The sequence below is a fragment of the Bubalus bubalis genome, chromosome 15, assembly GCF_019923935.1.
Source record: "Bubalus bubalis isolate 160015118507 breed Murrah chromosome 15, NDDB_SH_1, whole genome shotgun sequence".
Lineage (NCBI taxonomy): Eukaryota > Metazoa > Chordata > Mammalia > Artiodactyla > Bovidae > Bubalus > Bubalus bubalis.
In genome coordinates this window covers 42,724,219-42,737,758 of record NC_059171.1, presented here as the reverse complement: position 1 = coordinate 42,737,758, position 13,540 = coordinate 42,724,219, and the positions used below count along the sequence as shown (strand labels likewise).

The 13,540-nt window shown below is 36.5% G+C and overlaps 1 non-coding gene across 1 annotated transcript; it reads right to left on the bottom strand.

Moving 5' to 3' along the window:
• Positions 1-9,964: 9,964 nt before the first annotated feature.
• On the bottom strand, positions 9,965-10,067 carry LOC112579255. Its single transcript, XR_003103753.2, has one exon. It is a non-coding gene; the product is annotated as a U6 spliceosomal RNA (small nuclear RNA).
• Between the last annotated feature and the right edge of the window lie 3,473 nt (positions 10,068-13,540).

Below are 13,540 nucleotides of genomic sequence, written 5' to 3'. Positions count from 1 at the left end.
TAGACAGCCAGGCTCTACTGTCCATGGGATTTTCCAGGCACGAATACAGGAGTGGGTTGTCATTTCTTCCTCCAAGGGATCATCCCAACCCAGGGATTGAACCTGAGTCTGCTGCATCTCCTGCATTGGCAGGCAGATTCTTTATCACTAAGCCTCCTGGGAATTAATTAAGGTATTTGAAGAACTGTCACCAAAACATCTAATCATTTTAATATCTTTTTGTACTTCACTACTTCTTTTCGCTCTTCTTCAAAATTCTCCAAATTAATGGGACTACTTGGGTCATTAGCTGGTGGTACAATTTTCTTTAGTCTGATAATACAAGAGATGGTAGCAAGGAAACTACATTTTTAAGAATAGAAAAGGAAAAAGAAACTTTTGTATTTATAGCTGGGGCTAAAGCAAATTTTCTGAAGTAAATAGGGTTTTTATTACCTTAATACTTTGTATAATTTAAATATATCATATAGTCACTTAGCAGAGATGAATATTAAGCACATATTGTTCTTCAGTGGTAGAAGGGAAATTCAGTATTAGCTCTATTGTTCAGCATGGGATTTTTTTCCTACCCAAAACAGTACAGTAGGTTTTAAGGAACAACATGAGCAGCTCTCATTCACATGCTGCTACTTGGAATTCTACACTAAAGAAGTAAGTACAAATGAATCAATTAAATCTAGAAATTCTTAAGTGCATTCACCAAGTTTCATATTTAAAACCAGATTTCAAATGTTTGGAATCTAAGAATAACACTGAGAAAGCAAATTCAATAATATTATTATAAACTTTATGAAAACACAAAACATATGTTAACCTAAAATAAAACCCACATTCCTCAACTGACTAGGAGTAATTCTGTGGGAGCACAGACTCAGAGTTTTTTCTTTAAAAAATTCATATATTTCTAATATTCTAGAAGTGCTGCTGCTGCTAAGTCGCTTCAGTCGTGTCCGACTCTGTGCGACCCCAGAGACAGCAGCCCACCAGGCTCCCCCGTCCCTGGGATTCTCCAGGCAAGAACACTGGAGTGGGTTGCCATTTCCTTCTCCAATGCATGAAAGTGACAAGTGAAAGTGAAGTCGCTTGGTCGTGTCCAACCCTCAGCGACACCATGGACTGCAGCCTACCAGGCTCCTCCATCTATGGGATTTTCCAGGCAAGAGTACTGGAGTGGGGTGCCATCGCCTTCTCTGATTCTAGAAGTATGGGTAACTAATTCCAAAGTGCATTATTATAAATATCTTTACATGATACATATTATAAGCTCTCTTAGAAAGTAAAGGGAAATGAACAATTACAGGAAATTCAGTAGCATATGAAGAAAAATAACATTTTATAGAAAGGTCTAAAATATTTTCTCCTTTGCTCAGCTTCTGATCCTCCACATAGAAATGAGGCTATTTTTCCTAATTGTCACCAAGAGACATAGGAGAAGCCAAGAGTAGTGATTGCAGTAAATCAGGGCATGGGATTCAAGGAAGCTATATGCCATCTTTTGTCAGTTGTATAGATTCCAAACTAATCTCTTCAAAAAGCTATTTATGTACCTATCATTATTCCTGATCAGACGGTACACTCCTTTAGACAAAGGATGTTTTGATCATCCTTTTACATCCACCTCTGAACCTAACACTATGTCTAGTTCTGAATAGGTCTTCAATAAATGTTGCAGGGATTGGATTTAATCAATATTGTCAAATAAAAGGTAAAAATCTAAAGTACTACTGAATGCAAAGAGAGCCCAATCATTTACTAATAAGTCTCAAGTGATCTCCAACTAAATGGAAGAGAGTAATTCATAATTGAGACTGAAGTAAAAAATTAAGCTGGAAACAATCATGGATTATTATTAGCAAAATGATTGGAAAGTTAAAAACAGAAATTTTTGGACAAATTTACTCCAAATTGGAGGCTAATGAAAATGGGTAGTGGTGAAATGAAGGATGAGGGGACAATCTGAACTTGAAATATTTGGAGAACAGTGCTAGCTTTAGATCATTAATTGCTGTTGTATGGAAAGGGAATAAGACAACCAAAAACCTAGGAAAGACAATATATTTCTGTCTTTGTATTAAAGGATATCACCCATCAGAAAGGTCAGAATATTACAGTAAACAAATAGTAAATGTAATTGAATTTTGAACAAAGACAGGATGTCATATCTAAGGATGCACAGATGAGAGAATAATTTTCAAACAACATTCAGTGATTTAGGATTCCAACTTTTCCCCTCCCACTTAACATTTTAAACACATCTTTAAAAGATCAGCTAGGAAAGACTACAATGAACTTGAAAGTTAAAACAATTCTCATTGTTTTGAACTCCCCTGTTTTTCTCTAAACTCTAGGCATATGCTGTTAGCTCAGAACATTGGACTGTTTCTATATTGCTCAGAGTTGGAAATTTTCAATTTATTTACAAATATTTAAATAGTGTTTTGTTATACTCCAAGCATTCTATACATTTTAGGAAATTCTCTTATTTAATTCTCATAATGTTATAATAGAGATATAATTAATAGTGTTTCTCTTTACCAAAGAGGGACCCTGAAGTGTTTAGAAGATCAGTAACCTGGCCACAGCCATGCATTAGTGAGTGGTGGCTCCAGGTTCCCATGCTCAGCTCCCTGATTTCTGCTCTCTCCCTTGTACTCTCATCATTTAGTGCCATACATGTCACTCGGTTGAAGGCAGAATTAATTGATCTAAAGATAATTATCCTCCAATTAAAAATAAAACAAAAGATGGCAGAAAATTGTCATAAAGCTAGACAAGATATCATCTATAAAAGACAAGCACTGTGCTGTATACAAAGCAGTTGCTAAATAAATAGTTATTCCTCATTGGCCACTAGTTTTATTGCTTCTTTTTTCTAAAATCTGCCTTCAGTTCCTCCTTTATATTTTCTCTGCCTTATTCTTATTCTGAAACCATAATACCTGATTGAAGAGCCTGAGCTTCAGGGCCTTTCTTAATTACCTATTGCTGCTCTAACAAATCAGCACAAACTTGGTGACTTATATGAACACAATTTTATTTTGTGTTCAAAATCAAGATATAACCCTAAAATCAAGGTTTTCATAGAGCTATATTCCTTCTGGAGACATTGGAAGACAATCTGTTTACAGATTGTCTGTAAACATACCTTTTTTTTTTTTCTTCAATTTTATTTTATTTTTAAACTTTACATAATTGTATTAGTTTTGCCAAATATCAAAATGAATCCTCCACAGGTATATATGTGCTCCCCATCCTGAACCCTCCTCCCTCCTCCCTCCCCATTCCATCCCTCTGGGTTGTCCCAGTGCACCAGCCCCAAGCATCCAGTATCGTGCATCGAACCTGGACTGGCAACTCGTTTCATACATGATATTTTACATGTTTCAATGCCATTCTCCCAAATCTTCCCACCCTCTCCCTCTCCCACAGAGTCCATAAGACTGTTCTATACATCAGTGTCTCTTTTGCTGTCTCATACACAGGGTTATTGTTACCATCTTTCTAAATTCCATATATATGCGTTAGTATACTGTATTGGTGTTTTTCTTTCTGGCTTACTTCACTCTGTATAATAGGCTCCAGTTTCGTCCACCTCATTAGAACTGATTCAAATGTATTCTTTTTAATGGCTGAGTAATACTCCATTGTGTGTATGTACCACAGCTTTCTTATCCATTCATCTGCTTTTTACAGGTATGTCTGTTTACATACCTTTTCCAATTTCTAGAGACCACCTGCATTCCTTGGATCATAGCCCCTTCCTTCATCTTCAACTCACATCATTCCAACTATTTCTATCATTATATCTCACTTTCCTGATTCCAGTATTACTGTCTCTTTTTCCTATAAATACTTTGTGATTACATTGAGTCCACCTAGATAATCCAAGATGACTTCCCCATGTCAAGGTCTTTAACTTAGTCATACCCTCGAAGTCCTTTTTAGCACGTAAAGTATCATATTCACTGGTTCAGGGGATCAGGAAGTGGATATCTCTGGAGACCATTACTCTGTTTACCACAGGGCAGACTGCCTCAGTTTCAATCCTGCTGTTTATTTGCTGTTTTTTCTTAAGGCAAATTACTTAAACTTCCCAAGCCTAAATCTTCTTATGTGTAAAGTCATGCTCAAAATAGGAACTTGTAGGATTGTTATGAGGATAAGATTAGGTTGTACTGTGTATATAGAGGACCATAACAACTGTCACAGAGTAAATACTCAATAAATTTCAACTATTATCATTTGTGTTAATTTCATGTAATAGATGCAAATGCATGTTAATGAATCACAGAAATAAGTACATAAATTTAAAATGCTCACATATTAACTTACAATTAGAAGTACAACCTAGGGATTAATGATATTCTTATTTAGATAAACCAAAAAAGAACCCATGTTACAATCAGAAGTTGATTGGATGGATGTAAAATCGAAAAAGCAGAGATAAACAAGACAAGTCCACTTGCCATAGTTTCTTTCAGTTAAATCTTTACTATTCAAAATGTGCTAATATAACCTGGCAGTTTTTTAATATGTAGAATTTCAAGGCTCATTCTAGACCTTCAAACAAGAATCTGAATTTTTCTATGATTTTCAAATAATTTGTATGTACATTAAAGTTTGATCACACTAGCTATAATAGTGCCTCAGAGCCTAAAAGTGCTTTGCCTAGGCAGGCCCACTTGTCTCTAGTACTGTCCTCTGTCTCTGCTTTCATAATAGGAATTCACCACAACTATTATCCATTGAGACATTCTGTCTTTACATATGTCAATACCTTCTAAAGGAAATGCTGTTATACACTTTCCCTTTGAAGTGACTTGACACAAGTCTGTGCTGATTATTATATTCTTAATTCTTCAGCTCTAAACTGGCAAAGAAAGGAGAAGACTTACCTTCTGAAAGCCAAGGAATAACGATTATGAACACACCTCCAGAAATCAAGCACCCACTGCATTTCTTAATAGCGCTAATGAATTCTGTTACTAGGGTAATATTTCAAAACTTAGGTCTACAAGAAAACTCAGATAATAAAATTAATTAATTACATTAATCCATCATAGCTAAAATTAAAAGACACTCCTTGGAAGAAAAGCTATGACAAACCTAGACAGGGTATTAAAAAGCAAAGACGTCACTTGGCTGACAAAGGTCCATATAGCCAAAGCTATGGTTTTTCTAGTACTCATGCATGGATGTGAGAGTTGGACAGTAAAGAAGGCTGAGCACCAAAGAACTGATGCTTTCAAAATGTTGCACTAGAGAAGACTCTTGAGAGTCCCTTGGACTGCAAGAAGATCAAACCATTCAATCCTAAAGGAAATCAGTCCTGAATATTCATTGGAAGGACTGATGCTGAAGCTGAAGCTCCAATACTTCGGACCCCTGATGCGAAGAGCAGACTCATTGGAAAAGATGGTGATGCTGGGAAATATTGAAGACAAGAGGAGAAGGGGACAACAGAGGATGAGATGGATGGATGGCATTACCAGTTCAATGGACACTAGTTTGAGCAAACTCTGGGAGACAGTGAAGGACAGGGAAGCCTGGCGTGCCGCAGTCCATGGGGTTGTAAAGAGTCGGACACAACTGAGCGACTGAACACAACAAATCATAACTAAAAATTACATTTTCAATGGGAAGTAAAGAAAAAGAACAGTATGGAAAACATTTTCTCATACTGAACAATATTACTGAAGTATGCTTTTGAAATGAGAGCAAATATCAACATATAAATTAAATTTCTCTAATGAAATGTGCCCATTGACACCAAAAGGTAAGTACGGTACAATTCATGTTTGTCTTCAAAGTGGATTGAGTCACGGGAGTCCACAGTCACAAAGTGGATTGAGTATTTGTATCCTTAGAGATACAAAGACACTGACGATAATTTAGTGAATTACATTTGAATATTACTTCAATATATACTTACTGAACACCTGTTATGGTATAAGGCTCTGTGCTGCTCACACTTCTGTCATCTAAAAGAAACTTCCCTTCCCTAAAAGGAACTTCACCAGACAAACCTGATGATAAAACAAAAGTAAGTTTATTCTTACGTTATAAGTGAGGACATTACTCTGACAGAGATTTCCTTGCCTCAGAGAAGAAAGAAGGCAAAGTTAGGATATTTATGAGATTTTGGAATCAGTTTATGGAAGATCTTTCAACATAGGGGTGATGGGGAAAGGGGTGACTAGCACTGAAAAATAATTATGATGTAATAATGTGTATTGGTGGACACTGCAAAGGGAAGGTCTTGAGGTGAAGGTGTACAAAGAGAAGAGACTAGAAGACTAAATAGTCGTATAATGCTATGTATTGAAAAGTCTTGATGGCTTGATGTTCATTTAAATGATTTTTCCTGGAAGCTTCTAAATGAACGATAAAGTTACTTTCAACTTATCTTCCAGGTCACGAGTTTCCTGGAATAGTAAACGTATGTTGGTTGATGAAGACAATGGAATAGTAAAGTGATATTGGTGAAGACAGCCTAATGGTGGAGTAGAGTTATGTTAATGTAGAGAATAAGCTGTGTGCTGGAGGTGGTTTCAGCTTTCATTCGAGTGACTCAGAGTTAAATAGGATATAATCACTATTCTAAAAGAACATATAATCAAATATGAAAGTTTTTGTTGAATACTAAAACGAATTTGTTCTGATTATAGAATGTTTAATTATTGATAAAAATAGATAAAAATATAAACAAGAAAATGAAAATCACCAAATCCCACCAACATAACAGCATTTGACATTTAAAATGTTTATGTGTTGTGTTCATTTGCATTTAGTTTATATGTATAGTGGCAGCTCAGATGGTGAAGAATTTGCCTGCAATGCAGGAGACCTGGATTCGGTCCCTGGGATGGGAAGTTCCCCTGGAGAAGGAAATAGCAACCTACTCGAGCACTCTTGCCTGGAGAATTCTGGAACAGAGGAGCCTGGTGGGTGAAAGTCCATGGGATCACAAAGAGGTGGACATGACTGAGCAGCTAATACACACATAATAAAATATATGTATTTTGTAACCAAAAGTTGAATTCCCATCATCAATAAGCTTCATAGCCAGCTTTATTTTTCACTTAATTAAAAAGTCCACAAACTTTTCTAATGTTATTAAATGTTTTTTGAAAACTTGAGTTTTTAATGTCTATGTGTGTTTGTATATATTTTAACCTAATTAAGTTAGTGTCTCATGCTGAAGCATCTTTGCTTGCTCAGGGGCAATGAAAATACTTATTTGATATAAGTATTTCAAAACATTTGGGTCAGTACTTCTTAGCAGCATCTGTCAATAAGGACAGAGAAAAATGGATGTAAACTTTCACTCATTTGTTGAGCTTAGATCAAAACTGCTAAAATGTAGTCATAAAATTTCTTTAAAGCCTCATCTTTACCCTTTAAAATAATTTTATGACATTTCCTATAATATGTCAATGTAATTTTTTTTAAATACTAAATAATTTTCTCCCAAATTTTGAGTAGAGATGATTCTCTAAGGAGTTGCAAGAGCTTTTAGTATTCCTACTATAGAAGCTACGTTCTCAAGGGTATTTATAGCCCAATTTGCAAATCACGATAGCCATTATACAATTCATACAGTATTAAAATAATTATTCATAAAATTGTCCTGGATTCTGATGAAAAACAAGTCAGTGAGGAATGGAACCAACTTTAAATATTATGCTTTATTACTGCATTTCAAACAGGAGATTTGGGAAGTGGGGGAAAGGGAAACAAAACATTTGAATTAGTTGAGTCCAGTTAGATTTAGCACCAGTAGCAAGAAAGGTTTATTTGACAAGTTCAGCTGAACTGCACTGAAAGGAAGTAGGAAGACAGTTCATATCAAAAATTTAAAAATAAATAAATAAATAAAAGGATAAAGAGAAAGAAGCAACAAGCATTACAGCAGGAAACACAGATCATAGTGAAAATGTACCTTTTGTTGTCTAGCAAAATGCAAATATCAAATAAAAGCAATATTGTAGAAATCTCCTACTATAAAAAAGAAGCACTAATTTTTAAAGGAGAAGTTTTTGTTACCTTTGGAAACTTTAAGGTCCTAGACTGGTAAATATCTTAAGAGACAAGTGAAGAAACTTTAGAGTGGAATTTTGCAGTAAATATGATGAAAGTGAGAATAGCGACACGTCCCTTTTCCTAAAAGAATTACAGACATAAAAAGGTCAGGAACAGGAGAAAATTAATACAAAGAGTAACACAAAACTTAGATGACTTTAAGATTCTGATGAAATTAGAGAAATATATCAGACAGAAACAGAAGGATAAAATTGTCAAAGTCATAAATTTTATTTTTTTAATAATACTGATTGGAGCTGTTCTCACTGGAGTCAGATTTCACACTTAATTCAGGACTTTAGCAAGTAGGAATATAAGAGTTTAGAAAGACCTCTACAGCTTATTTACTACTCATTGCCAAGTTTGTACCCTTAAAGTACATCAGTTTTATACTCCCCCTCCTCCATCCTCTGCTAAACATTGTTTTACTCTATGTTTTTTTTTTATCCTTTTTTTTTTAAATTTTATTTTATTTTTAAACTTTACAAAATTGTATTAGTTTTGCCAAATATCAAAATGAATCCACCACAGGTATACATGTGTTCCCCATCCTGAACCCTCCTCCCTCCTCCCTCCCCATACCATCCTCTGGGTCGTCCCAGTGCACTAGCCCCAAGCATCCAGTATCGTGCATTGAACCTGGACTGGCAACTCGTTTCATACATGATATTTTACATGTTTCAATGCCATTCTCCCAAATCTTCCCCCCCCCCCCCCCACAGAGTCCATAAGACTGTTCTATACATCAGTGTCTCTTTTGCTGTCTCATACACAGGGTTATTGGTACCATCTTTCTAAATTGCATATATATGTGTTAGTATACTGTATTGGTGTTTTTCTTTCTGGCTTACTTCACTCTATGTTTTTTTTGTAAGTTTGACTTTTTTATGTCTCATGTAAGTGGCATCTTGTGTTTGTGTGTGTGAGTGTATGCATGTGTGTGTGAGTCACTGTTATGTCCAACTCTGCAACCCCATGGACTTTAGCCCAACAAGCTCCTCTTTCCATGGAATTCTCCAGGTAAGACTACTGGAGGGGGTTGCCATTTCCTTATCTGGGGGATCTCCTCAACCCAAGGATTGAATCTGGGTCTCCTGCATTACAGGCAGATTCTTTACCACCTGAGCTACCTGGGAAGCAAGTGACATCATACAGTACTTGTTTTACTTTGTCTGACTTATCTCAGCAGAATGTGCTCAAGGTCCATTCATTTGTTGAAAATGGCAGTTTCTTTGCTGACTTTCCAGCTTTTCTGATGGCTGAGTAATACTCCATTGTGTATATATACTGTGTCCTTTCTTATCCATTCATCTATTAATGGACCCTTGGGTTGTTTCTATGTCTTGGCTATTACAAATAGTGCTGAAATGAACATGGGGGTGAGTGTATAAAAAGGTATCAGAAAAGGCAATGGCACCCCACTTCAGTACTCTTGCCTGGAAAATCCCATGGACAGAGGAGCCTGGTGGGCTGCAGCCCATGGGGTTGCTAAGAGTCGGACACGACTGAGAGACTTCACTTTCACTTTTCACTTTCATGCATTGGAGAAGGAAATGGCAACCCACTCCAGTGTTCTTGCCTGGAGAATCCCAGGGACAGGGGAGCCTGGTGGGCTGCCATCTATGGGGTCACACAGAGTCGGACACGACTGAATCGACTTAGCAGCAGTAGCATAAAAGGGTATAGGGACACATGAATGGACTCCTAACACATAATGAATGGAAATCAAAAGATATTAAAATAGGAGAAAGATAATTTGTAAAGTTCTCAGTAATTCTGGTTTGTTTTTGACAATTATTTTTATTTTTTATTAAAAAATATTTAATTGGAGGATAATTGCTTTACAATGTTGTGTTGGTTTCTGCCTTACAATGACACAAATAAAAATTTGGAACACTTCAGGAGTTTCCATGTCATCCTTGCACAGGGGCCATGCTAATCTTCTCTGCATTATTCCAATTTTAGTATATATGCTGCCAAAGCAACTTCGTTTTATTTTTTTGACGGGAGCAGATTAGAATATAGGAAAGAAATCAATTGCACTGTAGTGGATTCCTCTTGAAGGAATAGAATCCTTTTGGAATTGGAACCAATGACTACATCCCATCTCAAAGGGCTATCTCTCCCAGCTGTATTTAAATTCAGTAATAAGCACTTGAAAACTGGTATGGATTAACCAGAATCCTGAAGAAACAGAAATTACCTTTCAACATTCAGATATTATTCCTACTTTCTTTACTTTTTCCTCTAGGCTAAAACTTTGCATAACCAAGGAAAACTATTGCCTCTTCTGCTGTGGGCTTAAATTAGCATGCCAAGAGCAGATAATATATTGAATCCTAGGGAGTGGTTTATCTTTGCTGCTGCTGCTGCTGCTGCTGCGTCACTTCAGTCATGTTCAACTCTGTGAGACCCCATAGACGGCAGCCCACCAGGCTCCCCAGTCCCTAGGATTCTCCAGGCAAGAACACTGGAGTGGGTTGCCATTTCCTTCTCCAATGCAGGAAAGTGAAAAGTGAAAGTGAAGTCGCTCAGTCATGTCCAACCCTCAGCGACCCCATGGACTGCAGCCCACCAGGCTCCTCCGTCCATAGGATTTTCCAGGCAGGAGGACTGGAGTGGGGTGCCATTGCCTTCTAGCACAACTTAATATAGAGTTGTTGAATAAATTTTGGTACTTCAATGCTTTGGCACTTATGCAGTTTTCATTGTGCTGACATGGAGAGATCTCCAAAATATAGTGTTATCTAAAAAAAGCCAGAAGTAGAAAAAATATCTGTACCAATTTATATGTATAAACTATATAGTATACACCCAAGAAGATATATTGAACTGTCAAATGTCTAGAGAAGTGATCTTAACAATGCTGACTGTGGCTAGTTCTAGGGAGAGTAGTAGGGTCTTTTTTTCTTCTTTTTTTGTGCTCAGTCATGTCTGACTCTTCGTGACCCCCTGGACTGTAGCCCACCAGGCTCCTCTGTCCATGGGATTTTCTGGGCAAGAAAGCTAGAATGGGTTGCCATTTCCTACTCCAGGGGATCTTCCTGACCCAGGGATTGAACCCTTGTCTCTTGCATCTCCTGAATTGGCAGGTGGATTCTCTACCATTGTGCCACTTGGGAACAGTATCAGAGTAAGGGTGTTTGAATATGGATGCCTTTACTTTTATCCTAAATGAAAAAAAAAAAGGGAAGTCACTCAGCCGTGTCCGACTCTTTGCAACCCCATGGACTGTAGTCTACTAGGCTCCTCTGTCCATGGGATTTTCCAGGTAAGAATACTGGAGTGGGTTGCCATTTCCTTCTCTAGGAGATTTTCCCAACACAGGGATTGAACCCCGGTCTTCCACATTGTAGGCAGACTCTTTACCGTCTGAGCCACCAGGGAAGTCTGGCTTCCCAAATGGCTAAGAGGGTAAAGAATCTGCCTCCAATGCAAGAGACATAGGAGATATGAGTTAAATCCTTAAGTAAAGAAGTTCTCCTGGAGAAGGGCATGGCAACCCACTTCAGTATTCTTGCCTGGATTATCCCATGGACAGAGGAGCCTGGTGGTCTACAGTCCATAGGGTCACAAAGAGTCAAACACAACTGAGTGACAACGCACACATGCATTTTTACTTTATACATGCCTGCATTCGTTGAATTTTTCCAATGACCATATATTATTTTCATAATAAAATAAAACTTGAACATGTTTAGAAATTAAGCTCAGCATAAGTGCTATAGATATAAAAGAAAGCACACTTTCTAATAATGATGTTGAATTTAAAGAGGGCAGAGAAGTTTCTGAATGTCTTCAACTGGTCAAAACAGAGTCTCAAATTTCAGGAAAAAAAAAAAAGCTTTCTAATTTGAGCAAAGAAAATTGATATAATTATCCAAACAATTCTGGCAAAGGGAAAGGTTACTCTGAATTATCTAGATGATAAATCTATTTTTCCACTTCCTGGGACAGTGGGCAGTAGGATATGTTGAAGTATAAACGTTTTTAACATAGTCATAAAGGTTCTGCATCTTATATTCCATCCTTAATAGCAACTCTTTCTGCCTCAGTAATGAGTTATCTCCAGGTCATGCAATCACAGGGCCTTTGGAATACCATTTCTGGTGTTATCACATCTCTCAAGAAGCTTTCTTTCTGTAAAGTCAAAATAGACAAAATGCAATCAATCTATTAATTAGTCAATGTTACCAAATGGAAACTATAATAAAGGAGTCCAATAAGAGTTACAATTCCAGGAATCTTTTTGGATAAAGCAGATGGCTTTCTTCATTATGAAAAAAGGCGTGTAATAGTTAATCTTATTTCTTTAATGGAAGTTAGGTATTATCTACTTGGCATGTCTGTTTAACTTTAAATAGTTACCAAAAATGTAACAACATATTAAAATTTTTTTCTTGATGCATTATGAGTTTCAGTAATGTGATGCAACTAATTGTAAATTTTAAATATTCAGATTTATAACTATATTTTAAATATGGGGACAGGTTCTTTTGTTGTAAATATAAAGCCACTTTTTAAATACTTTTCATAAAGCATACTTATCAAAACAATTTATATGGTCACAAATTCAACAGAAGTTTTTCAAATGAAATCTATTGGTTAATCTGGTTCATGATAAAAGGGAAACCAATGGAAAACCAGGAAAACATACCTCTAAAGTGATGTGAAGACACCCTAAAGATTCAGACATTGTTATCATGGAACTTCCCATGCCCTCAGCCCAAATCTGTCTATTTTAACCTTCTAGTTATTTTTGTATTTTGATGAACTTGTAACTACTGGTAAAAAGAAGGCTAGATTAGCATTATGCCTCTAGAGCAGCTACTACTAATTTCAGATTGAGAGGACAATGCGCTAATGTATTAATCTGATAACCGTGTGAATATGGAAAAGACCTTCCATATCACATTTTAATAGCATCTAACAATTAGGGCACACTTATTAACATTTCTGAAGCTTCTTAAGTATCTCATTTCATGTTTCTTATAGAAAATCATTTTCACTAATATTTTAACTTGGCTCATCTAAGTGAAAAGACTTGGAGGGGACCACTCAATGCAAAACCCAGTGCTATTCAGCTTTAAATCAATTCAGAATATCTCCACCAGGGACCAAGGCAAAGCCAGGCAGAATATTAAGATCTGCTCCTCAGATCGTGGAATTTACAGCTTAGGATAGTAGACCCACAAATCTGAGCTGTTGACTCTGTGCCTCTCCCAAAATATACTATGGAAAGCTACCCCTTCTTTCACCTCAACCTCTATCATTTACCTCCAGGTCTCTACTGGTCAATACTAACATAAATTCCTTTCTCACTTAGGATTTTGAAAAATAAGACTAACAATATTAACATAATTTGTTCTGTGTAATTCCAAGTTATATTGTTATATTGGATTCAATATAAACCTCCACGCCATAATCTACCAAGTATTTGTATCATCATATCATCAAT